Genomic DNA, 27,223 nt, shown 5'->3' on the forward strand with positions numbered 1-27,223 from the left:
TCATTTCCGATCTGAAATGGTTTCCTCTCCTCTTGCACACGCCCCAGAAGCAACAGCAGGAAGGATAGGTACAACACACGAACCATTATTAGAGAGCCAGCACACCAGCAGCGGAGAGCGACCATAGAAAACGCGGAGCAGCATTTTCCGAGTCAACAACGATGCAGGGGAAATATCAGGCTTGGTCGCCCATCGTTTCGAACCTAAATAAATAATCCTATCGAAGCGCTCGCGAGCTCCAGACGTGCGAATCCGGGTTTGGCCGTTCGTGTGTGCTTTTTGGGTGTATCACGGATAATAGCAGGAAAAGGCAGCTTATAGGTGCAGAAAGGAACACACAATTAAGTCGTCCATCGGTGCTAGCGTAGGTACGTTAGTGTAGTGAGTTTGATAACCGCTGGAAAATCGTGCCTGCAGTGTTAACAGGGAATCACTACAAGTAAAATCTGGGTGGACCTGAGCAATATTCTGGCCAAGGGCTCTTCTCCATCACCGGGCCAAAGTCAATGGAATACACTAGAAGCAGTTAGTGTGTGCGGTTCAGAGGTGGGCACTGGCACTGGATGTTTTATTTTTAATCTGGGTTGGGCAGCTTCCGGTGTGAGAAATCGGTTGCGTCATTACACAGTTAACAATGATTCGAAAGTGAATTGCGGAAGCTGGCTGGCAAATTAGTGACAACAGATTGGGCAAAACTTCAGCTCGACCCGTGCAGGAAGATCAAACAGCGACATAATAAAAGAAGACGTCACGTGTCGCGTTTCATCGCGAATTCCGCTGAAGGACGTCACTGGGGGATAGCAAGCAAGAAGACCTGCTCTCGCACTGGCTGTGCAGGGCGTCACTACGACGCCGTCGTCTTCGCTAAGTGGAAGTGAAATAAAAACACAGGAAAGGAGCGGCAGCAGCATCTCCGACTTCGGCTAGTGAGAAAGCGAGGGCAATATTCGGATATAACCAGTAAGCAGCACCAGGCCCGTTTACCCGGTTGGTTCATATTGGATACACACGCCGGACACGCACCGGACCGAAGGTTATTTAGATCCTATGGATTCGAAGTGTTCTGACGAATGACGGTCAATTAGTATCTTGAAATTGGATAGCGTTATCACGTTTAATACCGGGCAGTTTCTGTTCTTGATAGGGATTGTTTTTTGATCGTTGATCGGAATCAAATGCTGACCAGAATTATATGCGAGAGAAAGTACATGTATTTAGTCCTCGCATTATCCCCGTTAAATTACATATGGAAGGGGCAAAATGAATTTTTTTTTCTGATATCACATTAATTATAATTGATATGAGGCTTCTTATACCAGAATCAATAATAAAAACTACTGTAATGTTACAATTCACCACTGCTGTTCCAATTCACCTCTGCTCTCCTTATGACTAATTTACTTTTTCTACATATTTCGCCTGATGCCCAGAATATTTAGAGTAGAATTTTAAGATTATCTAACATTATCTTCAGAAAACTAATAACATGAAAACTTAACTCAAATTATTTGAAATTTCCCGACTTTCGGCTGCTCGTGGTGGCCTTCTTCAAGGAGTGTTCCTTAATGTGGCATACACTCATGACACCATTTCTCTTGCAAAAAAAAACATATTATATTCGAAAAGAAATTTAATAATTTTAATTTGGTGTAGAAATATTTGATACCGAAGTGCACCGTAACCGGAAATATTTACCTTCTATTAAATTTTCAAACCTAAGAAAATACAGTTCTGTGCACTAATGTTACTGATGTCCGTGTTTGGAAAATCGCTAATATCGTGTTCGTTCTTTATTATTATCTCAGCTACGATTTCATCAAGCAACAACCCTTGAGAGTGAAATCAATTTGCACACGTATCTGACTGAGCAAGTTGTGTGTTTTCTGCGGGTGAAATTATTTTTAGACTCAATAGTAGTTTTCTAAAAGGGGCGTATGTATTTTGGCACAAACTTTATTCAACGCATTGTACGACAACAACCGTTTGTTGTACAAAAAACTGCCTGAAACGGAATTTATTGTACATTTTAACAATGTTTGTTTATGTTTGTTGCTAGAGAACACCAAATTGCTTACATAGAAAGCGTATTTTCATAAAAAAATCTTGAACTCTCCGAACCTAATATTAAAAAAAAACAACAAATCATTCTCAGACAACAACCAAAAGTTTCTAAACCACAATACTTTGATAATATCCTATACCAAAATAAAGACGTTCCCGACTATCACCTCATTACCTTCAAATTCATTCCTTATTTCTTTGCAAGAGCAAGTCAACTGAGCGTTTGCATGCAAGTAGCGGATACAAGTATATTCGCAGGCTTGTATGCAGTCAGCTACAATGAGTTTTGCTCAACTCAATTGTTGAATCTTTGTCCGTGAATCAATTGCGTAACAAAGCTTCACTTGGAATCAAAAATTTGCAGTCACTCAAAAATTGCTCTTACACATCCCAATTTCACGAAGAAATGCTATAAGTTTCCAGTGAAAAGGTATTGTCGAAATCTTACAAGTTAAAATACTAAAGACAACATTATTGACAATATTGTTGAGAGATTATGATAATGCTCTTAACACGTGACATCTAAGACATTCGTTTACCCTTTCAGTCATTTGAAACGTGTTATTACTTCCTGGGACGGTCTTCGCTCTATTCTGACCAGTTGCAACACATTTTTCTCTTCTAATCTGAAACAAATTTCTAATGCACATCATTACAACATCTAAACCAGCCTTGCTATGTGAAAATTAACCTACCTACATTGTAACAGGTGTCAATTTTGCATCAACCTTTTTAACATCAGAACGCAGTCAATCAATCTTCACTTCCAGTCGGTGCGTGCTGCACTGTGCAACTAAAACTGTACCGCTCCACCCACTGCAACTCGGTTATGATGCAATTACGTGCCAAACGTGTGTGTGTGTACGTGTCATACGATTCGATTCACTCCTACCGGACCAAAGTCATCCGAATTGACTGTCGAATGTTGCCGGACGATTTTCCCAAAGTCCGTTACCTTAACTACGTTTTCCACTTTCGCACTGTTTCGCTCTTCTAATATAGTCAATAGTCTTTCTCTTTTCATTGCTCTTGCTCAGACAGACTGTTGTTATTTTAGCTGGGCGACTTCCTCCCATCCGTAAGATGCACTAGTCGCGGTAGTAGTAAGTAAACGGCCACTCAGATTAGCAATTTTCGCGCGGTTTTTCACCACGCCGCTAGAGGTTCTTCAGTCAAACTGCGGAAATGACTTAAACGGGATTATGTTTCAGTATTACATTCTGACTGGCAAGATTTTGAATTAAAAATTGAACTTTTGCATTAGTCATTGGCGTGCACCAGCCGTTTCCTACTCGATAAGGTCGTGCAGGGAAAACTGACAGTGGAAGTGAAAAACCATTCTAACTCTCACCCAGCAAAAAAAAAAACATTTAATTGAGTTTAGAGCGGCAGATTCGATAGCAAACAACATGTTTCGAGAGGTTGTAAAATTGTCGTAATGATGATGCAGCAGAGCAAAATCATTTCAAATCGCCTGGAAATACGCGAAAATTTAATCGACCATTTTTGATTTGAATGAAACTTTGCACACGTATTTGGCTTAGCAAACTGAGCATTTTTCACAGGTGGAGAGATTTTTTACACCCATGAGTTACATTCTAAAAGGGCGTATGCCTTTTGGCATAGGTTTTATTCGAAGCATTGTAGCCCAGAAACCGTTGGTTGTATAGAAAAATTGTCGGAGAATGAGTTGTAGGGAATTAAAAATGCACCATAAAACAAATATACACTGTACAAAAAAACAATTTTTTTTGACCAAAAAACATTAAAAATAAACATTAAATTTCAATTTGAAAAAAAAAGAGTTGAATTTTTTTCTTATTTTTTTTTTAAAGAAACTTGACGTTAATACGCAACTTTTAGAAAAAAGTCCAGGATGGAAAAATGAAAAATAATTTTTTTATGCTAGATTAATTTTTTTTTTTTAAATACTAATTTAAACATTTCATGATCTTAAAAGATGCAGAAAGTCATTTTGAATCAAAAAGCTCTTGGTAGTAAACATTCTAAAGGCATTGGTTTTCGAGTTATTTCTAATTTAAGCTCGAAAAATCATAATTATTTAGGAAAATACACGTTTCTCTTAATTTGTCCATGGGTTCTCCAGCAAAAACCATACGTTCATTGAAATGCTTCATCAAAAACATACAATTCATTCTTTGACAACAAAACGATTGGGCGAACGGTTCTCAAGTAATGAGTTAAATGTTCTAAGTGATATAAATATATATAAGAATCAAATATTTGTTTTCGAGTTTTATTATCTTAGAAACATATTTTTTATGACATAGATACTTTACAGAACTAGTTTCACCTTATATTTTATATACATCATAAGTAAATGATTCGTCATCTTTTGAAAACAGCTTCGTTTGTATCTTATTTTCTGAAGTCGGAACAAAAGAGTAATACTTTGTGTGGCAGCTATCATTATAGATTTTTTGAAAATATTGCTCCATTCTGTTACTCCTTGTTCATATTCTTCATATGATACCCAACTAAATGACATTTTTGATGAATTTTTATTACAATCATACAATTCTTTTGCGCTTGTAATGGGATGTTCATGTTCTTTAGCTAAACTTGCATTTCCTGCCATTCGTTTTAATATGCCACCAATTGCATCGCATGGGCCTTTACCATGAGAAGTCGCAAAAAATGCCACTCTGCATCGACGTTATATTTTGTTGCAAAGTTTTTTCTATTTTTATATTGTGAGGCAGCTCCATCAGACATTAATATCGCTTTTTTCAACTCTATTGTTGTTTTCAAAAAACTCATTAATTTGGCAATGAACACCTGAACCGCAACAGCATCATGATGGAGTACTTCCGATATTATGATGAAGCTAATATTCTTAAGTGTTCCAGATTCTGATTAGTAAACAACGAAGGGATGAATGGTGACTTGACTATCATTCCAATAACTACACGAATCACAAATTGATAAAGACATATCAAAATGAGCTTGACTGTTCAATATTTTTAATTTTGCAATAACGTTTTCGTTTAATTTGCGTAAGCTTGATTCCATTTTCACTTTATTCATCTTCACAAAATGCAAACTGTTACTAACACATCTGGAGTAGTGCAATCGTATTTATATACGAAAACAGATATTATAGGTGACCCAGTAGTTATTGGTTGCGTACTTTACAAACAGTTATTAGTAGTAAACAAGTAGGTAGTGTTGCACGACAAACATATTATTTTATAAAACATTTTTATAAAACATTCGAGCAAACTTATGATGTATATAAAATATAAGGTGAAACTAGTTCTGTAAAGTATCTATGTCATAAAAAAATATGTTCCTAAGATAATAAAACTCGAAAACAAATATTTGATTCTTATATATATTTATATCACTTAGAACATTTAACTCATTCCTTGAGAACCGTTCGCCCAATCGTTTTGTTGTCAAAGAATGAATTGTATGTTTTTGATGAAGCATTCCAATGAACGTATGGTTTTTGCTGGAGAACCATGGACAAATTAAAAAATACGTGTATTTTCCGAAATATTAATAATTTATTGAGCTTAAATTCAAAATAACTCGAAAACCGATGCCTTTAGAATGTTTACTACCTAGAGCTTTTTGATTCAAAATGACTCTCTGCATCTTTCAAGATCCTCAGAATACAAATATTTTGAAAAATGTTTGAATTAGAATTTTTATAAAAAAATTAATCTACCATAAAAAAAATATTTTTCATTTTTCCATCCTGGACTTTTTTTTTAAAACTGCGTATTAACGTCAAGTTTTAAAAAAAAAAATAAGAAAAAAATTCAACTCTTTTTTTTAAATTGAAATTTAATGTTTATTTTTAATGTTTTTTGGTCAAAAAAAATTTTTTTTGTACAGTGTATATTTTTTTATGGTGCATTTTTCATTCCCTACAACTCATTCTCAGACAGTTTTTCTATACAACCAATGGTTTCTGGGCTACAATGCTTCGAATAAAACCTCTGCCAAAAGGCATACGCCCTTTTAGAATGTAACTCATGGGTGTGAAAAATCGCTCCATCTGTGGAAAATGCTCAGTTTGCTAAGCCAAATACGTGTGCAAAGTTTCATTCAAATCAAAAATGGTCGATATTCGACCATCGGTGATTTGGCGCGATCTTGCTCAGCAAAAAGTTACATCCGGAGAGAAAAAAAGTAACACACTACTGACGCGGGGACAACGCCTGAATTTTTACAACGAAATCAGTCAACACAGTATGTAGTGTAATGGAAGAGGAAGACGAAAATCTAATATCAAAAGGCAAGTGTGAATTTGTCCCCAACAGTGCTCGGATGGTGTTTCGATGGTTAACGAGGGGCACGGACGGACGACGGCAAACGTAAAGTCGAATCAAGAGCTTGAGATTTTGTGAAGTGGAGTGCAATGCAATGATGCTGAGAGCAATCACAGTCTGATCCTGCTGGAGTGTAATGCCGTTTAAGTTGACAGCGAATTGGATTCGTGTTTGTGGAATGGAGTCGTGTCTGTGTTTGTGTTTACCGCCTTAAGACAGCGTATGAAATTGGAACCGATCCAACTTTGTCATTCGGTAATAAAAAATAATGTTAGTTCAGTAAAGCAAGTCACCTACTTTTGAACCCTAGTATTGCATTGTTTCTTCTTGGAGAAGCTATTGTTTATTGATTGTATATAGGGTATTGGACTAATTCGACATCGGTTTTCGTCGGCAAGTTTTACATTAAACTACTGTAGAAAACCAACTCAAGATAGCCGCTGCTGAAGCAGTCGGCTACTCGATATATTCGTAATGAAAAATATAAAATCATCCCAAATGAATAACATCTCTAAAATAGATTTCATCAGTAAAATACATGTAGTCAATAGAAATGGTGCAACCAGAAGTATCTTAGTGGACATCCGCTAAAATTTTGATCAACATTGTTGTTACGTTTTGGTCCAATTTCAACAACTTTCTCAGTTTCCGTGAGTTCTGAAATATGTTCCCTGAAATGAAAGTCTAAACTTTTTTTGATATAAACAATATGTACCTTATTACAATGTGGGCTTGCAACTTCGTGTAATTCATTAATAAGTAGAACCCAAAAATATTTCAAACTAGTTATTTCCTCCAGTGTAGATAATATCTACCTATATCAAATTTAATATTTTCTTTTGCGAAATTGCAAATATGAGTGGAGTGAGTGTTGGGTAAGATTTTCTATCTTAGATTCGTTTCTTTTTATCAAAAGTAGCTAGTGGCTCTTTTACCATACCAACTCTACTCAGTAATTTCAAAAATATTTTCAGCTTATTTTTAGTTTATTAGTTTACTGTCAACTACTTCCAAAGTGTTTGAGAAGTTAATCGAATCCCAGATATATTCCTTTGTAAACAGAATGAATGTTCTCTATTGCTTTTAATCTGGATTTCGCCACCAGCATAGTATTCAGACTGCGCTCTTGAAAGTGCATGATGATATAGCAAAAACAATTGATAAAAATGGTGTTAGTATCTTGCTCCTTATTGACTTTGCCATGGCATTCAATCGTGTCGTGCGGAGCACTAGTTGGTAAATTGATATCACTCTATGATTTTTCCAGTTCAGCTGAAAATCTTATGAATAATTATCTAAGTAATAGAAGTCAAGTAGTGTTCTGCAATGGTGTTCTGTCAACATTTCAACCAATTTTATCAGGAGTTCCACAAGGATCAGTTCTTGGACCCCTAATTTTCTCTCTTTTCATAAACGATTTTTCAAGTGTGCTCGATTACTGCTCTATACATCTTTTTGCTGATGATGTCCAGATTTATGTCCGTGCTAATAATAATTTAGCATTACCCATCATAGGAAACAGACTGAATCACGATCTTCGCGAAGTGATGCTTTGGTCACAAAGGAACCTACTACCAATGAATCCCAGTAAAACTAAAGCTATGTTAATTACAAAACAAAATGTTCCTCCATGTCCTCCACCTATTTTTATTGACAGCGTTGCTGTTACATTTGTAAGTTGCGTGAATAACTTAGAAATTATCTTTAAAAACAAGCCAGTTGTCGTAGGTTCGTGTCTCGGCTCGGGAGAGACTGTTGGTGTCAGTAGAATCGTACCGCCAGCCCCGCAATTGTCCTGTACGCTAAACAGTCGGCCGCGGGCTCTGTGTATTAATAAACAGAAGGCTTTGCTTTGCTAATCTTTCAAAATAACCTAGAATGGAATGCACACATTAATAGTCAATGCGCAAAAATTTACGGTTCATTGAAACGACTTGATTTGACGACTAAACATTACGATACACAAATCAAAATTAAACTTTTTAAAGCATTGCTTTTATCCCACTTCACGTATTATATATTTACTCCAACGAACAGTGTGGTTTAGAAGCCCATTTTGACGCGCTTAATTGATAACTCCACGTAGGTTGGATGTAAAATTATTATGTCTTTAAAATTGATAGGTATGATCCTCTGCATCTTTTAGTGCTATGAGATTTGTGATTAATTTCCCTAAAAGGGAATGCAAAATCTATTTTTTTGTTTCATGTCTTTTGTAAAGTTATAGGTAAAACCAATACGACCAATTTTGCCGAAGACACGAAATTCGTATCTTTTACTCAAATTGACTTAGAGAGGTTTTATCAAAAAACAAAAACCTGTCAAAATACATTTTTCAATGGAACATATTTATTTTCTATTTTCTAGGCCTTCACTATGTTCTACAGATTTGTTAGTAGCATCAATATACACAATTGTCTGGGCCCGGCGCTGGTATTGCCTTATAGAAAGATTAAGGTCACCAGTTTTTACACATTTAGGATGAATGTTAGTCCCAAGCATCATCCCTTGGTTCTCTGTCTAAATACAGCTGATCTGGCAATAACGGAGTAGCATTCGCAGGCGGTCAATCATGCTCAATATACACAATTGTCTGGGGGATAGTATATTCGTATTGTTTAAAAACTATGAGTTATGAACTATTTTTTTATTTTTTTGTCATATTTCAAATATCTGTATCTTTCCAAGAAGCAGATAGATGCAGATTCGGTAACCAGCATATGAAAGTACAACAATAGAGCTTTCAACCGCTGGTAGTTTCTCTAGTACACGACTTTCTGCTGATGAGTTATGTTCATAACAAAAAACCTCGTTTTTACTTTCTTTATTGATTTAACCAGGTAAAAAACTAATATTGTAAACTAAGATACCTCGTGATAAGTTCGTACCTATGGTAACCATCCCACCAAGCGTGGTTTAGGTATTTCAGAACATGGAAATTGCATATGCTTGTTTTTGATTGAGGCTGCTTTACCCTATGCTATTTTCATGTTAATTAGACTGTTAGTGTCAGTAGGATCGTAGCGCTAGCCCTGCAATTGCCCTGTACAGTTGGCTGCGAAGTCTGTGTGTCGAGTTCCGAAACGGAATGTAGCACCTAGGCTTTGCTTTAGCTTTGCTTTAAGTGGTTAGAAGTGCGAAGTATTACCCGTTTTGTATGCATGAGCTCCCTAAAAAATTCGAATTCAATGATCTGACTAAAATTCGAATTCAATGGTCGGACTTCGGCATCTCAAAAATGAAGATTGTTGTTTTTATTCGATTTCTGAGGTAGAGTGAATATTTTTATGAATACCGTTCCAAATTTTCAACCATTTTTCAAGGTCCTCCTGATTCAAAATAAAAAAATATCATCTACGTATCTTCACCAACGATGCAGTGAAAAATCTTTTACATTTAGCTTACTCTCCAAGTTTGCCAAAAGAGCTCGCACAGAAAAGGTGAAAGAAGATTCCCCATAGGCGCTCCTTTTGTTTGTTTGTAGAATTTTCCTCGAAATGAAAAAAAGTCATCTTCCATACAAACTCAATTTAACTTCATATCTTTGATAGAGGAACCAAAGATGTGAAGTTAACTAGAAGGATTTTTTTTTTTTTTTTTTTGTTAATTCTGGGAACTCAACTGGGAACTCATTGGCCAGTATTGAATGAAGGGAGTGGTACCATGAGGCTCAGTGGCGTCGGGTCCACCTGTGCAACATGTGCACTGCACAGGTACCGTATTCCCTAATATACGAACATATGGAATTGTCGAAATATCATAACCTATAAAAGTGGGTAAGCATACGAGCGAAAGCCCTTCAATTCATAGCACCAAACACTTTGGTTTGATTTTCTTCTTTCATTCAAGGAAAAAGAACTTAAATAAATGTTTAGTGCAAATGTGACGAAATGAACCACGCGACGCCTCTGATGAGGCTACTGAATTTAATTTAAATTTTATACTATTCTTTATCTATTGCGATTCCTTTATTTTGATGTGAAAAAGACGAGTTATTTTCACATCATGGCTTTTAGGTGTCATCTATCACTTTACACATCATGCAGAAACAAATTTCAACTCCGTCGTAGAGTCCTCTCTAGTGCTTAGCTGAACTTAAGCTTGCCAACCGCACATTTTGTAATTATTTTCAGGTAGTAATAGATCCGAGCTAGTGAGGCTGCGCAGAGAACCACGTAAGATGGCTGTTTAAGATTAGTTTACCATATAAATGTACAACAATTCAGTAGCTTCCGTTTTTGTATAGATCGATAACGACACCGCACACACTGTTTACAAAGCTGCAAACACGTGTTCAAAATTATTTTGACCCAGAAATTATTCTCTATTTTATGGGGGCTACAATTTTGTGATTAATCCACCTAAAATTGAGAAACGAACTTTACTTTTTTTATTTATGCATACAAGAATTCAATTTGCTCGGCATAGTTGAAGCACAATCTATAAGAAACATTTTTTTGAAAGATAACATATTTCTATTTGCCTATTTTAATTAACTTTCGTGGATTTTTCTATAGATAACCACTTAAAATGTGTTTTTTTAGCATAACATTGAGTAGTGATTTACTACAATTTTTTAATGATCTACAATAGTGTTTGCTATAATAAAACATACAATTTCATCAAAAAAGATTTATTTTTACCTCTCATATTTTTTTGGCTATTGACGGTTTATTAAAATGATGCACTAATTTACCAACAGACATCTACAAATTCTGCAAATATCTGCAGACTGAACCATTTCTATTTTAATGCATAAGTGAATCGTCATTAAATCCAGATATAGGCATTTGTTTCTCCGCTATCTCCTGGGTAAATATCTGTAAGTAAATTATTGCATTATTTTAATAAAAATCTTCAATAACTTCAATAGGAAATAAAAATAAACTTTTTTCGGTGAACTTGTGATCTCAAAATTCTAACTTTTATAAAATAGAGTATAATTGACAAAACTACTTTGCTGAAGACACTACGACTCCAGAATCAATTATTTAGAGTAAAAAGTAATAAGAAATATGTGAGATGAATATAAACTTCTTTCGAAGAAATTATTTGTTTCGTTATAGCAAAATGTTTAACAATATTGGTTAAACATTGAAAAATTGTAGAAAATTATTATAAAAGTAAAATTGAGAACAATTGATTTTTAGAGGTGATTTGTAGAAAACTGCACAAAAGTCCATATGAATAGATAGATAAAAGCATGTTAACTAATAGAACAACTTTATTGAAGACACTTCGGATGTAAAATCAATATTTTTGGGACAAAACAATTTCGATCACGTTTTTACAACTTTGGAAACAGTGCGCACCTGTTACGTCCTTCCGGTCGGTTATAGACGAAAGAAAGTATTACAATCGCTGTTATCGGAGACCGAGTTTCTCTGCATCTCCAACGACTAGGACAGAAAGAACAGAACATATTGGTCAGCATTATCCATCTTCTATACTTACTAAAACAAAGGGGAAATGTGCACAAGATAAGTTGGAAAAACTTCAACGGCTAGCCACTCTCTCAATAACGGGGGCAATGAGAAGCACACCCACCAAGGCATTGGAAGCTCTACTTTTTATGCTTCCACTGCATCAATTCATACAATTAGAAGCCGAAAAGAGAGCCTTACGGATCAAAAGATCAATAAAGTTCTTTGAGGGTGACTTAACGGGTCTTCGTGGTATTCTAAAAACTATTCGTATCAATCCCCTAGTGATCAACAATGAAGACTAGATGGAGAAAAGATACAATTTTGAAAGAAGATTTCGAATGTTTGAACCTGAGCGTGGTGTTTGGAAACGCGGTGGTCCTGATCTCAATCAATCATTTTCTATCCAGATGGTTCAAAAATGAACAATCGAGTGGGAGCAGAAGTAACTGTCTTCCAAGCTGAAGTCAAGCAATACTAGAATGTTCTGAAATATGCCTACGCAGGAAAAACAGACACTCAAATATTTGCATGATGTCCGACAGTCAAGCAGCGTTGGAGGCTTTGAAGTCTGCGACATGCACTCAAAACTAGTTTGGGAGTGTGTTCAATAGGGTGTCCCAAAAAAAATCGATGTTGAAAAAGTCAAGGTGCTCAGCCCTAAATTGAAAGATAATGTTATTTGTAGCATTTTTGTAGAACATTTCGACTTTCTAAAAAATTGTGTTCAGGTTGCCCAAACGGGATTTTTGAAAAAATGACTTTTTCAAGCTACAAACCCAATTTTTGCACTTTTTTCAAATCTGTTCGATTCCTAAATTTTTCCATATATTTTTTTATTTTTGTGGGGTTGTTTATGAATATTTTGCATGGTTCAGTTCAGCATTGCATTCAGGTTTTTGACTCCCAGAGCTCATTAAACATCACGAAAAAAATATTTTTTCTAATAATTTTTAGACAAAGCCCTTCAAAACACAAATAAAAAAATTTTTTGATCAAGAACCTAAACTTTTACTGCAAAGCGTGATTCACGACGAAAATTTACATGAAAAAAGATACTTGATATCTTATCGGGGAGCTGAGATATTGGCACTTTTCTATGTGATGGAAAACTATGCATTTAAACAAATATGTTAAATAACTGTTTTATTTTGGGAGATAAAAAATAATAATCTTCAGTAAACAAATACAATTTTTGATGGCTGATAACTTAGTAGAAGGTTTAAAAATTCGGAAGAATCTGCGAAAAAAGTTAGAACGAAAATTGTGATATTTAGTGCCTTGTAATAGAAAACTTAATGTTGCTCGTTATACGTATAAGATAGAAACATGAAGTCTTCGGTAAAGTTTCTTGTTTTAAGATAAACTAAAACTTTGTCGAAGACACCTTGCGTCTATCTTATTGTGATTAAAGAGTAAATTTTTTATCTCACTCATTGGTGGATTGATCACCCATCTTTCTACAAAAAAGAAGCATTTTGGATCATTTTTCATGTAGATTTTCGTCCTGAATCCCGCTTTGCAGTAAAAATTTTAGTTCTTGTTCAAAAAAAATATTTATGTGTTTTGAAGGGTTTTATCTGAAAATTATTAGAAAAATTCACTTTTTTGTGATGTTCAATGGGCTCTGTGCGTCAAATAATTGAATGCGATGCTGAACCAAACCATGCAAAATATTCAAAAACAACCCCACAAAAGTCAAAAATAACAATACACGAGTTATTGACGGGTGTTTTTTTGTCGATTAGTTCTTGTGCTGCGCGATAACAATAGCCTGTTATATATCGGCAGAAACATCTGCACACTGGTAGGGGCAGGCTACCCCGCCAGTGATTCGATACGCAGCTGATATATCAGCAAGAATAATTCTCCCGCACCGCTGTTACCCCGCTAGCAGCACGGACCATCATACGATCGAGCGAGTGGAAGTCAACTACAAGTGGCATCTACAAGGTCGCGTGTAGGACACGGCCACTGCGTCTCAACACGAAGCTGGATCGTCATTGTTTGTTCTGCGGAGACGCTCGATTAATTCTACTATCAGCCGTGAGGTCGTGACTTAGACGTTCGGTGACGTATTACCTTTAGAATTTTTACTATTATTATCAATATTATTACTATGTTATAATAATATTATTAATATTATTATTGATATTATTATTGTTATTATTAAAATTATTACTATAATTATTATTATTATTATTATTACTATTGTTATTAGAATTAGTATTACTATCTTTTTTTTATTTGATCCATTGTAGATTGAAAAATTGTTTTTAAAATTTAACATCAACTTCTTGACCCCCCCCCCATATTCGAATATTTATCGTTTGTGTGCGGTAGAGCGTAACGCTCCCGCAAAATGGACGACATGCAGGTGCAACTTTTCCTGGAGGTGGAAACAAACGGGGTAGAAATTGAAATTTCTCCCATCAGCTCACCCCAACCTTCCCCTGTGCCCTCCCCTTTGCCAAGTCCTGTACCAAGAGTACCGGAAGTACGGGTAAAAGCTTACCCAGATGCCGCTGGCGGTCCCTACGTTGTTTTTTTCCGGCCCATAAAGAAGCCATTGAATATTATTCAAATTGGCAAAGACCTGGCAAAACATTTTTCGGCCGTAACCGAGATTACGAAGGTGAGGCCGAACAAACTGCGAGTTGTCGTGAGTAGCTTGAAGCAAGCAAACGAAATTGCTGGCTACGAGCTCTTCACGAGAGAGTATCGCGTGTACATCCCTGCCAAGGATGTAGAAATCGACGGTGTGGTTACCGAGGGGAATCTCACTGGCGATGACATTTTGCGTCATGGAGTTGGCTGTTTTAAAAACCCCTTGATGCAAAGTGTAAAGATACTGGATTGCAAGCAATTGCATTCAGTATCCATCGAAGAAGGGAAGAAGAAATTCCTCCCTTCGGATTCCTTCCGAGTAACATTCGCCGGATCCGCGCTGCCGAACTACGTCCGCTTGGACAGGGTTCGTCTACCTGTACGCCTGTTCGTACCGCGGGTCATGCATTGCCAAAACTGTAAGCAGTTAGGTCACACAGCCACCTACTGCTGCAACAAGGCACGCTGTAGCAAGTGCGGAGGCAATCATGCTGAGAACGCTTGCAGTGGGGATACTGAAAAGTGTCTTTATTGCGAGGGAACTCGGCATGACCTTCCGGCATGTCCCGCGTACAAACAGCGCGAGGAAAAAATTAAGCGTTCCCTTAAGGAACGATCAAAGCGCTCTTTTGCAGAAATGCTTAAGAGGGCTGAGCCACCCTCGACAGGAAACATCTTTTCCTTTTTGCCAACCGATGAGGGTACATCTGACGATCCCGTCGAAGGGTGTTCCTATGCCTTGCCAGAGGGATCTAGGAAGAGGAGAATGCTCAACTCTCCTAATCTTTCTCGTAAAGGTCGTAAGATAACCCCTAGTGGAATGACCAATAAGACAACACAAAAAGGAAGCGGTGAAGAAAAACCGAAGCAAGTACCCCCCGGTTTTAATTTCAAATCAAACCAGGAGTACCCACCGCTTCCTGGGGCACCAAAAACCCCTCGTGCACCCATTTCTCGATCAGAAGACATAAAAGAAACAGGGTTCATAAAATTCTCTGATATTGTGGACTGGATATTTAAAACATTCAACATACCAGATCCCCTTCAAAACATTCTTCTTGCCCTTCTCCCAACAGTGAAAACCTTTTTGAAGCAACTCACAGCAACTTGGCCCCTCATTTCAGCTATCGTATCTTTCGATAACTAATACGTTGAAAGAGGTTAGGAATTTTGTCACTGTGTTACAGTGGAACTGCAGAAGTATCATCCCCAAATTTGATTTATTTTCACATTTGATAAACACATACAATTGTGATGCGTTCGCGCTTTGTGAAACTTTTCTCAATTCAAATGACCAACTTAATTTCCACGATTTTAACATCATTCGTCGAGATCGAGACTCACACGGTGGAGGGGTACTTTTAGGGATCAAAAAGTGCTATTCTTTTTTCAGAATCGACCTCCCCTCGATCTCGAATATTGAAGTTGTTGCCATTCAAACGAATATGAATGGAAAAGACCTTTGCCTTGTTTCGTTATATATTCCCCCATCCGCGCGGATTGAACAGAAGCAACTCCTTGATATAGCAGAATTGCTTCCCGCACCTTTTTTGATTTTGGGAGATTTTAACTCTCACTGTTCGCTATGGGGGTCGCTGTACGACGACAACCGATCTTCTTTAATTTGTAACTTGATCGACGACTTCAATATGACACTTTTGAATACTGGGGAAGCGACACGTGTACCTAATCCTCCAGCACGTGAAAGCGTGCTTGACCTATCCCTCTGCTCGACATCACTTGCGTTAGATTGCCAGTGGAAAGTAATCAACGATCCCCACGGTAGTGATCATCTTCCAATCGTTATATCAATTGCTAATGGTTCAACTCCCCCGAACCCAATCAATATTTCCTACGACCTTACACGTAATATTGATTGGAAGCGTTATGAGTCTATTACAGCGGAATCTATCGAGACTCACGAGGAACTTCCTCCGGAGGAAGAATACGCGTTCTTAGCTGGCTTGATAATCGACGCCGCGACGCAAGCTCAGACGAAACCGATACCCGGGGTAACGATTAGACAACGCCCTCCCAACAAATGGTGGGACAAAGAGTGCTCTGAGCTGTACGCGCGAAGGTCCGCGGCGTATAAGGACTAAACGCGGGTACTGGCGGCGGTTCGTAAACGCGTTGTCGAGGGAAGCAGCGATGAGCACTCTTTGGGATACCGCCAGGCGCATGTGGAACCGTGACGTTTCGAATGAGAGTGAGGAGTATTCAGATCGCTGGATACTCGATTTTGCCAAAAAGGTCTGTCCGGATTCTGTACCGGAACAGAAAACCTTTCGCGACGCGTTTATAGTAACTACGGAAGAGCCTCCATTTTCGATGTTGGAATTTTCAATGGCTCTCCTGTCGTGCAACAATAAGGCTCCAGTTAGATAGAATAAAATTCAACCTGTTGAAGAATCTACCCGACTCTGCAAAAAGACGCTTGTTGGACTTGTTTAACAAGTTTCTTGAGCTAAATATTGTTCCGCATGACTGGAGGGAGGTAAAAGTCATTGCTATTCGGAAACCCGGGAAACCTGCCTCTGATCACAATTCATATAGGCTGATTGCGATGCTCTCTTGCCTCCGGAAATTGATGGAGAAAATGATCCTCTTACGGTTAGACAAATGGGTCGAAACAAACGGTTTACTTTCAGATACTCAATTTGGCTTTCGCCGGGGCAAAGGGACGAACGATTGCCTAGCGTTGCTTTCTACTGAAATTCAACTCGCATTTGCTCGAAAAGAGCAAATGGCTTCTGCGTTCTTGGATATTAAGGGGGCTTTTGACTCTGTCTCTGTAGAAGTTTTAAGCGCGAAACTTCATTCGCAGGGACTTTCACTAAATCTGGATAACTTTTTGCTCAATTTGTTGTCAGAAAAGCATATGTATTTCTCACATGGCGATTCGACAACTTCCCGAATTAGTTACATGGGCCTTCCCCAGGGCTCATGTTTAAGTCCTCTCTTATATAATTTTTACGTCAATGACATCGATGAATGTCTTGCAAATTCATGCACGCTAAGGCAACTTGCAGACGATAGCGTTGTATCCATTACTGGTAGCGAGGCTTGCGATCTGCAAGGACCATTGCAAGATACCTTAGACAATTTGTCTGAATGGGCTCTTAAGCTGGGTATCGAATTCTCTCCGGAGAAAACTGAGTTGGTCGTTTTTTCTAGGAAGCATAACCCAGCTCAGCTGCAGCTCCTACTAACGGGTAAAACGATCTCTCAGGTTTTAGTCGCTAAATATCTCGGGGTCTGGTTCGACTCTAAATGCACCTGGGCTTGTCATATTAGGTATCTGACACGAAAATGCCAACAGAGGATTAATTTTCTTCGTACGATTACCGGAACCTGGAGGGGAGCCCACCCAGGAGACCTTCTAAGGCTTTACCAAACAACGATATTGTCAGTTCTTGAGTACGGCTGTTTCTGCTTTCGCTCCGCCGCGAACACGCACATTATAAAATTAGAGAGAATACAATATCGTTGTTTGCGTATTGCCTTGGGTTGCATGCAGTCGACCCATACGATGAGTCTTGAAGTGTTAGCGGGTATTCTTCCGTTGAAACATCGTTTTTGGAATCTCTCTTACCGGTTGCTAATTCGATGCACAGTTATGAACCCATTAGTAATTGAAAATTTCGAGAGGTTGGTCGACCTTCAATCTCAATCCAGATTTATGACTTTATATTTTGACTATATGGCTCAAGATATTAATCCTTCTTCATACGATTCCTCCAATGTCGCACTTTTAGATACTTCTAATAATGCTATATTCTTCGACACCACCATGAAACAAGACATTTCTGGTATCCCGGATCAATTGCGACCCCAAGAGATCCCTAAGATTTTTTCGAATAAGTTTAAACATGTTAGTTATGATAAAAGGTTTTACACTGACGGATCTAATCTAGATGAGTCCACTGGCTTCGGTGTTTTCCACGAAAATTTTACCGCCTCCTACAAACTCGATGCTCCTGCTTCCGTGTACGTCGCAGAACTTGCTGCTATTCAGTACTCTCTTGGAATCATCGAAACCCTACCCACAGACCACTACTTCGTCTTCACAGATAGTCTCAGTGCCATTGAGGCTCTGCGATCGATGAAGCCTGTGAAGCACACCCCGTATTTCCTGGGGAAAATACGGCGGTTTTTAAGTGCTTTAACAGATAAAAATTACCGGGTTACCTTAGCGTGGGTCCCTTCTCATTGCTCGATTCCGGGTAATGAAAAGGCTGACTCTTTTGCTAAGGTGGGTGCTATTGATGGCGATATTTATGAAAGACCAATTGCTTATGATGAATTTTATAGCATTTTGCGTCAGAGAACACTCAACAGTTGGCAATCATCATGGAACTCAGATGAACTGGGACGGTGGCTACATTCCATTTTTCCTAAGGTATCGACGAAAGCATGGTTCAAGGGGTTGGATGTCGGTCGGGACTTCATTCGCGTGATGTCCAGACTTATGTCCAATCACTACACGTTAAACACGCATCTCTTTCGTATAGGGCTTGTAGACAGTAATCACTGCGTTTGTGGCGATGGCTACCATGACATCGAGAATGTTGTTTGGTCGTGTACCGAATACTGTGGTGTTAGATCCGAGCTTATAGATTCCCTTCGGGCCCGAGGAAAACAACCGAACGTACCCGTTAGAGACATTCTGGGAAGCGGTGATCTCCAGTACATGACACAGCTATACTGCTTTCTGAAAAACGCTGACATTAAAATTTAAAATTTTCTTTGTCTATTTGTCAGATTAAGGATACAAATATGCTATGCTGAAGACACGGAAACGAAGAGCCCGCATCTATGCTTACACAAATATTTTGAACCCACAACAAACAAGAATACAATTGCTCTACCAGTTGAAAAACAAAGCTCCAAAATAGTTTTAAGTCAAAATTGTATCTCCCCTCCTCTCACCTTAAATCCCCACTAGCTCGTAGTCGGCCGCGAGAATAAAGAAAAGGCCTTCCTCTTTTCCCTGCTAACGTAGAATTAATACGAATTGTACTTGGCTCAGTAAAACAGAAAATGTATCGTGCCGTGTCAAATAAACTAATTTAAACCAACCCCACAAAAGTAAAAAAATATATGGAAAAATGTAGGAATCGAACAGATTTGAAAAAAGTACAGAAGAGTGGTTTTGTAGCTTGAAAAAGTCATTTTTTCATAAATCACGTTTGGGCAACCTGAAAACGATTTTTTGGAAAGTCGAAATGTTCTACAAAAATGCTATAAATAACATTATCTTTCAATTTAGGGCTGAGCACCTTGACTTTTTCAACATCGATTTTTTCTGGGACAGCCTAGTGTTCAATCACTTCAAACACTGGGTTGCAATAATCAAGTAGACTTATATTGGGTTCCTGGTCACTGTAGAATAGATGGGAACGAAAGAGCCGATGAACTGGCAAGACTTGGATCATCTCAGCAGTTCATAGGACCCGAACCCTTCTGTGGTCTATCCGCTTGTTCCCTTAGAATGGAACTAAAAGCATGAGAAACTCTGAAAGTAGAATCCAACTGGACAAACATCTTCATCGTTATGCAGTCGAAGCGTTTCATCACACCGAACGTTTCTATGACTCGTAAAATGCTGGATCTTAAAGAAAAAGATCTAAGCACGTATACTGGTTTAATAACAGGGCATTGTCCGAGCCGTTATCATTTGAAAGTTATGAAAAAAACTTCAAGATAATACATGTCGATTATGTGGCATGGAAAAGGAAGACTCGGAACATCTGTTATGCCGATGTCCGGTAATTTTTATCAAAAGATATAAGCTCTTCGAGAGAGGTCTACTGAAACCCACTGAAATCTGCACAACAAATCCCGGTACGGCTGTGCGCTACATACGAAGTATAATACCGGACTGGACTAATGCTACTGGTCAGACTGTAACGACCACTTCCAATAGTGATACGTTATCCATACTTAGCAAGATTAAAAAGGGGGAATATTTCTCAAAATATGAAAAAATTGGTCGCAGTGATGAAAATACCCAACACGGAAAAAAATGCTTACTACTGCTCTCATAAGCCGGATCTCGTTAGTAACTTCTGTCAATTTTGGCAATTATGAAAAGTATTCATTCAACTGTGTGTCGCTTTTACTTTTAAGTAGAATTTTAGTGTGAGGGAAAAGTCTAGTGCGGGTTGTGTGGAGGAACAGCCTGAGAATAAATGCTTAAAAGTTTCTCCAATATCTAATGATTTAAATGCAAATTCATGACCATCCGCTTGTCAAAGTGGACTATATTACCTTGATGTTTGATGTTATTCTTCCAAACGTCGACAATACAACCATAAATCCCTCATCATATCAAGAAGGCGCCTGCTATACTACCGTTCTACGCATGGTTGTCCCAGTTTCTTAGAGTTTCCTTTAGACATGGGACAACTATCGTTGGAACAGCAGTAGGAAGGTGCTCAAGAACAGTTCTCTAGAGTCGTTGAAACTTTTTAATTTTATCGATATGAACTCAGAATGGCATTCAGGAGCTGCTTAAAATCATAAAAAATCTACAACAAATTTCGGGGTCCTCACCACACATCTAACGAGTACGGGTTCTACCTCGGAGTCGCCGACCTCTGTCGAGCTCACTGCTAATTATTATCTTCGCTGGTCACTCCTCCGACAGTCGCGCCTCTTGGCCAGTCCGTATCTTATCAGCTCCAGTTTTTGTCAAGTTTTGAACGCAGAATCTTATTCTCGAAGACACCAAGTGCTTGCCGATTAGTCTCCTTCACCGCCCAACACTCATGACCGTAGAGTACCACCGGCGTAATCAGCGTCCTGTAGAGCGCAAATTTCGTCATGCATGCTGTGGAATCTATGCTGGCTACGTAAGCCGTAAAAGGTCCTGCTGGGGCTGCTATCCCTCTCTTTACTTCGCGGTTAACATCGTTGCCACACATCACGAGAGTACCAAGGTACACAAATTCGTTTCGAAGACATTGTTTGTTTTGCTATAGCAAACAACATTTTAAAACATTGAAAAATTTTAGAAAATCGCTACTAAAGGTTATATTGAAAAAACCTATTTTTAGTGGCAATCTGTAGAAAACTCCACATAAGTCCATTTATATAGGCAGATGAAAATATGGTGTCTTCGACAAACTTGTTTCTTATAAAATGTGCTACAACTTTACCGAAGACGATGAATTTTTATATGCAAAAATGAAAAAAAGTAAAATTCTCTTCTCTTTGTTAACCCTCTAGTGCCCAGTGCCGCCTTTAGACGGTCTTCAGTTGAACCTCTAAAAAGCTTCAATCAATACTTAAAAAATGTTTATGAAGTTTCAAAGTGATTTTTTCGAAGTCCGTCTGAAAATTAATTTGGGCACTAGAGGGTTAAGTGGGTTGATGACAAAACTAGAACTTCTATAAAATGGAGAATAATTAATGGAACAACTTTACTGAAGACACTGTGGCTCTTAAAATAAAGTTTTTTGGGTTAAGATAAGTGCGATCATGTTTTTGCAGCTTTGGGCCTGTAATTTGAGAAAATGCCCCTGATTCTCAACACGCATAAACGGTCACGAGCCTCCACCTAATGACCCGCTTGATCTGTTTTTTTTTTTCGTACGACGTTGAGTTTTAGAGTTTTAGATGTTGAAATGAAAAGAGTCTGAAAATAATTGTTTTTAGGCATTGCAACTATGTGAATTATGCGTTCCTTTCTTCGTTTATTGGTATGTATTATACAAGCGTATAAAGACAATTTCGATATTTGGCTCTATTTTTAGTGAACCATTTTATTTTATTTACTACAACAAATTAAATCCACTAGACATGTTTTTATGTTTCATACGTAAGCAGGTTATCTTATCTAAGCTCTCTCTATTTTTCCCGATTTTCGCAGGGAAATTAACTCAGATTATTGGCCTTTTTCGAAAGTATTAACCCATTCCCCGCGGGTGATGCCGAAATTTCCAGTGGTGGGCACCGCTAACCGAAAATTTAGCGACGCTAATCGCTAAGTCGCTAACCGGAAAATTAAGCTTGATAATCGCTAAACGCTAAACGCTAAACCCACATTAACGGAACTTTCGCTAATCGGTAATCGCTAACTTTTTAATATGTAAATAGTTATATCGCTATATTTATTACTCGTGTTTTGTAAGATTTGGACCACTTCGATCTGTTTTGGTTAAACAAACGAAAACAATTACTTTTAAAAGCTATTTACAGTAAGAGGTTCACGAAACGGTATTCATATTTGATTTTGTAAAAACAAGAATAACAAAAGTTATTTAGCTTGCATTGAAAATAGATACTCTTAGGAATGTTTTCATAAAAATTCAATAATTATCTGAATCGAAAAAGTAGAACCAACGTTTTCATAATTTCAAGCGCATTGCAATTTACCAAAGTTCTTGGTGTGCCGAAAATTCAATCTAGACCTTGTGCTTGTTCTTCAAAATGCTCCTGTGGCTTGTACGATAACTGGAACTCCATTTTAGGGTAAAAAAACTGACAAAAGTAACTTTCGCAGTAAAGTATGTTCATCTTTCGAAGCAATTTACGTACGCCATCAGCAATTCACGGTTTTTCTAAATATTTCTATTGTTGCTTCTCTACAAAATTTAGAGAATTAGCGATTAGCGTTTCGAAGGCTAAAAATTTAGCGACGCTAACAGTTTCGCTAACCACCTCAAAAATAAGCGAAATCGCTAAATCGCTAACTGAATTTTAGCGTCGCTAATTAGCGGATTAGCGAATTCGCGGAATGGTGCCCACCACTGGAAATTTCTAACGATGAAAATATTCTAAGCAGTTAGAGAACAGATTGATCTTCAACATGTAATATAGTTTGTGCCAATTATGCATGCGGTTGCTGAGTGATAAGAGTTTGAATGTCATTTTTCGATGTGGAAGCTGATTTCGCGGAGATAGGGTTAAGCAGAGATTATACAAAACTTTGAGGCTGAAGCTTTTTATGCGGAAATTGAGTTTTTCCATTGAATTAAAAGCAATTTAAGTGTATCAGTTTAAATTTGATTTTTAGTTTTCCACGGCCTTGCGTTCAATTGCTAGGTAGGCTGGAGAAAAATTGCTTGATTTCTCGGTAACTTAAAAAAAACTATTAAGATATCCTTCATTACCTTTCTTCCTTCCTTTACCGAGCCCACAAAAGGTAATGGTATTAGTAATATACAACACGATTGCACAACATGAGTCTTTTTGATTGATATTTTTTCTAAGTCTAAAAAGCTTCTCCATAGACTACAGTTTTTGAGACTTTTTCAAACATTTCACTTACTAAAACTTCAAATTTCAGCATTTTCAGGGCGATTTCCCCTGGAACTGTGAATAATCTTCTTGTACCAGTCAAAAGCAAGTGGCAAGGGTCAGTTTCTGCCTAATTCCATCTACCGATGCATAAAAAAGTTGCATCCAATTTACATATGTTACATCCTTCACCCCTTTGAAGATACGCTTGGAAAAATCACTCCAGCAACCACAGCCCTTCGGAAGCTGTGTGCGAATCGGTAAAACTTTGCCTTTTCCTGTGCATGAAGGTTACACTCCCGAGTAGCATTGGTCGATATCGTATCGATATTTACGGTATCGATACCTTGGGGCCTAAATATCGTTATTTTTTATCGATGCAAGCGACTTTGATATGAAGCTGGATCGATACTTTCACCCCGATATTTTTTCGATACTGAAGAGAAACTATAAAATCGGGAAATATTGTTGATTGCTGCAAATTGTCTAACGGAAAAGCCTTGTAGGGGTGCGCGGATATGATCAATCGCGTTGAAGTCTTCTACAAACAGTGCAGAAATTTGGTTTGTGCTCTTTTTGTAAAAGACACCAACAAGGCGGTTCTAAGACGGTTTTTCATGCCTCTTGCGAGAAAAATGGTGCCGCATTTGGTAATACTGTCTGTGCAGAGCAAAATCGTAAGCGCTGAGTTTTTGCAAAAAGGCAGGCAATAAAGAATAAGAACACAGGATTATCGTGCTGCCCTATATTTCAAATAAGGACGCAGACGCGCGTATGCTATAGCATTGATTTGTGTGTGTGACATATAATTTTGTCACCACTGTCCCATTCTGGTACCATTAGTCTATTGACCGCAGGGATACAAAATATGCAGATTTGTCTTCAAAATGCAGATTTTAAGAGTCGGTGTGCAGATTTTTATTGATTCGCAGATAATTATATTTTTTCCAGAGTCTCTGCAGATTTTTGTCAGAGTTTCTTAATATTTACGTAGACTTTCTCAACATCTGTGAAAATTTTTGCAGACTTTTGCCTGCGCGAACGAATTTTTCAAATCACAGACAATTTTTTTCAGACTCTAAGCAAATTTTGTCTGTTTTTTGAATAGTTGCTTACATTTCTCAAAAACACCTGGCATCTCTGATTTTCTGTAATAATGATCAAGAAAATATGGTAATTTTTCTTAGACCTGTTTCAAGTAGCAGGCAGAGTATCGATACAGCTGGTATCGATGCTCCTCCCTCGATATCGACCAGGCATCGATACCGCCAGGGAAAAATTATCGATTCTCGAGTATCTATACTTCTACAATTTTAGGCCAATGCTACTCCCGAGTGTGTATCATGTTAAACCTGCGAAAATCAGAAAAAAACATCGCGCTACATTCGGGCGGTTGGTCGGTCGGACGGGAGCAAAAGTTACCCGTGCTGGTGATTGCTCTCGTTAAGGTTCGGCTTCCTGGTGCGTGCTGCGTTAACGCTACCCGAAGGAAAACCACGAGAGTCAGCTGCTGCCGATGCCTTCTACGCCAGAAGCCGTTTGAGAGGACAGCAAACCCTCTGTCGAATAGCCTTCGGATTGCAGAGACCACGATCTCATTGAAGGATGAGTGTGGGAGCAAGTGGTTCAGAGCAGAATCCATCCCAGGAGTAAACTGGCGAGAGCAAGAAAAGACAGACTCTGAGAGTTACATAATAGCATCAACCTAATTAACGGCTGTGTGATGAATTAAAAAGAAAGTGCCGTCCAACACTCATCAATCGGTGGGCGCGGTGTAATCGACCAATAGTTTCCTGTCTCGCAAACTGTTGATTTCACCGCCGTTCGGGTGACATCAGCGGACGCACTCAGCATTTTCTATGTTGGGAAGGTCAGCCGCTCCTAAGCGCTGCGTCTATGCAACAGATTTGTCACGCATCGTTTCCTGGCGCTAGGGCTTCGGCTGTCTGTCTACAGCATAGTAGTGTGTAGTTTGTGTGTCTGTACCCAGCACCCACCACCCACTTTGACTGGGCCAATCTCCTTCACGTGTTTTTCCTTCCTTACTTGTGCTCGCTAGGTGTTCGGTTCGAATCTAATTCCCGGATTTCTTCTGGTGTGAGTACCGAAGCAGTCGTTCATCGCCGCGCCTTAATGTGTTAAAACAAAACAAAACCAAACTGCCAGTTAAACTGATATAAATTTAGAAATCCACGTCGATTCGAAGTGCAATAGGGAGAAGTGAGAGTAAAATCACGTAAAGCATTAAAAAACAACAGTGCGATCGGGAATCGAAATCGAGAGTGAAGCAAGTAAATCAAATTACAACACGCTGTTTGTAGTCATTCACTCGAACCCCGGGCTGCGTCTACCCACGCCTTGTCAGTCAGCTCCGCGGCTGCGGAAGCCGCCTTTATTCTACCATCCCTTTTCCAGCACAAGGATAATCAACACCTCCTCGATTACCTCACCCGTAAAAGCCAGCAGCTAGAGGTAAGTCGCAAAATGAAATAACATAAAATAAAATGAAATAAAAATACACAGAAGCCAACCCGACGACGACGGTGCGATATACGCCCAAAACCGGACGCCCACCATGTATCACACATCACAAATTAGCTAGATCCTTTCACGAAATGTCACTCGGAAATTACGTGACTTGATGCCATTTTGGACCGCCTAATGTTGTTCGCTTCTACAGACAGCAACCGAATGTGGACAACATTAAGTTGTTAGGCCCTCTTGGCAGTGGCAGGACTTCACGTAGTGTTCAACATATTGTGGATATCGTTGTGATAAACCGTTGGCTGTCCATTCTGTAGCAATACACGTGTGCCGTAGTTTGCAGCATTCCTTGACTTTTTATCACACTGAGCCATTCACAATTTGATGAAAGGGTTATTTTTGCTTCTGTTTTTCCATGATCTACGTTGTCGCTTGCGACACGAAAATCGCGCGGGGAAACTGTGCGCTATAACCGGATAACCGGATGTAGATGTGGGATAGCCGATTGTGACGTCATTTCGCTCACCTTTACATAGTGTGTAGGTTTCCGCATTATTAGTGATCTATTTGTAATAACCATAACATCTTGTAGAGTAACATAGGTTCAAATAGTTTCTATCCATTCGCAATAAATTATAAATAAATTTCTCTCCGCGGGAATAGGGTTAATCATGGCATTGCCAATATGATAAATTGACCTTTGAATAGATGTTGTGAGTGACCAAGATAATATCAATTTGAAACCACAAATGGAAAGAATTACTTTACTAGTACGCTGTTGAGAGAGGGAGTTTGCATAAAACTTCTTCTTAGTTTCATGCGTTTCAGCAATACTTTATTTTCACTATGCGAGTTTGCAACTGACGGGAGTAAAGTTGGATACGTAATCCCTAGAAAACCCTATTTGTAGTCGCAAAAAGTCGCTTGACTTTGCAACTCTTACCGTTGTCGCAAGTCACAAATCACATTTTCCATTACTGAAGTAATCAGGGGCGTAGTCGGGATTTTCTTTGAGGGAGAAGGCAGGGGCGAAGGGATAAAAAATGTGAAAATTTGAGAATACTGATGAGAATGAGAGAGGCTGGTTGATAGAGAGTAAGG

At 38.4% G+C, this 27,223-nt stretch overlaps 1 protein-coding gene across 4 annotated transcripts in view; it reads left to right on the top strand.

The window, feature by feature from the left end:
• The first annotated feature begins 203 nt into the window (after positions 1-203).
• The window catches only part of LOC129723839 (protein still life, isoform SIF type 1), a 431,180-nt gene continuing 404,160 nt past the window's right edge, over positions 204-27,223 (top strand). For 2 of the 4 annotated variants that reach the window (XR_008727823.1, XR_008727824.1), the window contains exons 1-2: positions 205-546; positions 25,698-26,110. The gene's annotated coding sequence lies outside the window, so the exon portion shown is untranslated. Of the gene's footprint in view, positions 547-25,697; positions 26,111-27,223 lie in introns of all 4 variants that reach the window. The other 2 variants (XR_008727822.1, XM_055678300.1) reach the window with 2 other exon arrangements.

This window comes from Wyeomyia smithii, chromosome 2 (genome assembly GCF_029784165.1).
Source record: "Wyeomyia smithii strain HCP4-BCI-WySm-NY-G18 chromosome 2, ASM2978416v1, whole genome shotgun sequence".
Taxonomy (NCBI): domain Eukaryota; kingdom Metazoa; phylum Arthropoda; class Insecta; order Diptera; family Culicidae; genus Wyeomyia; species Wyeomyia smithii.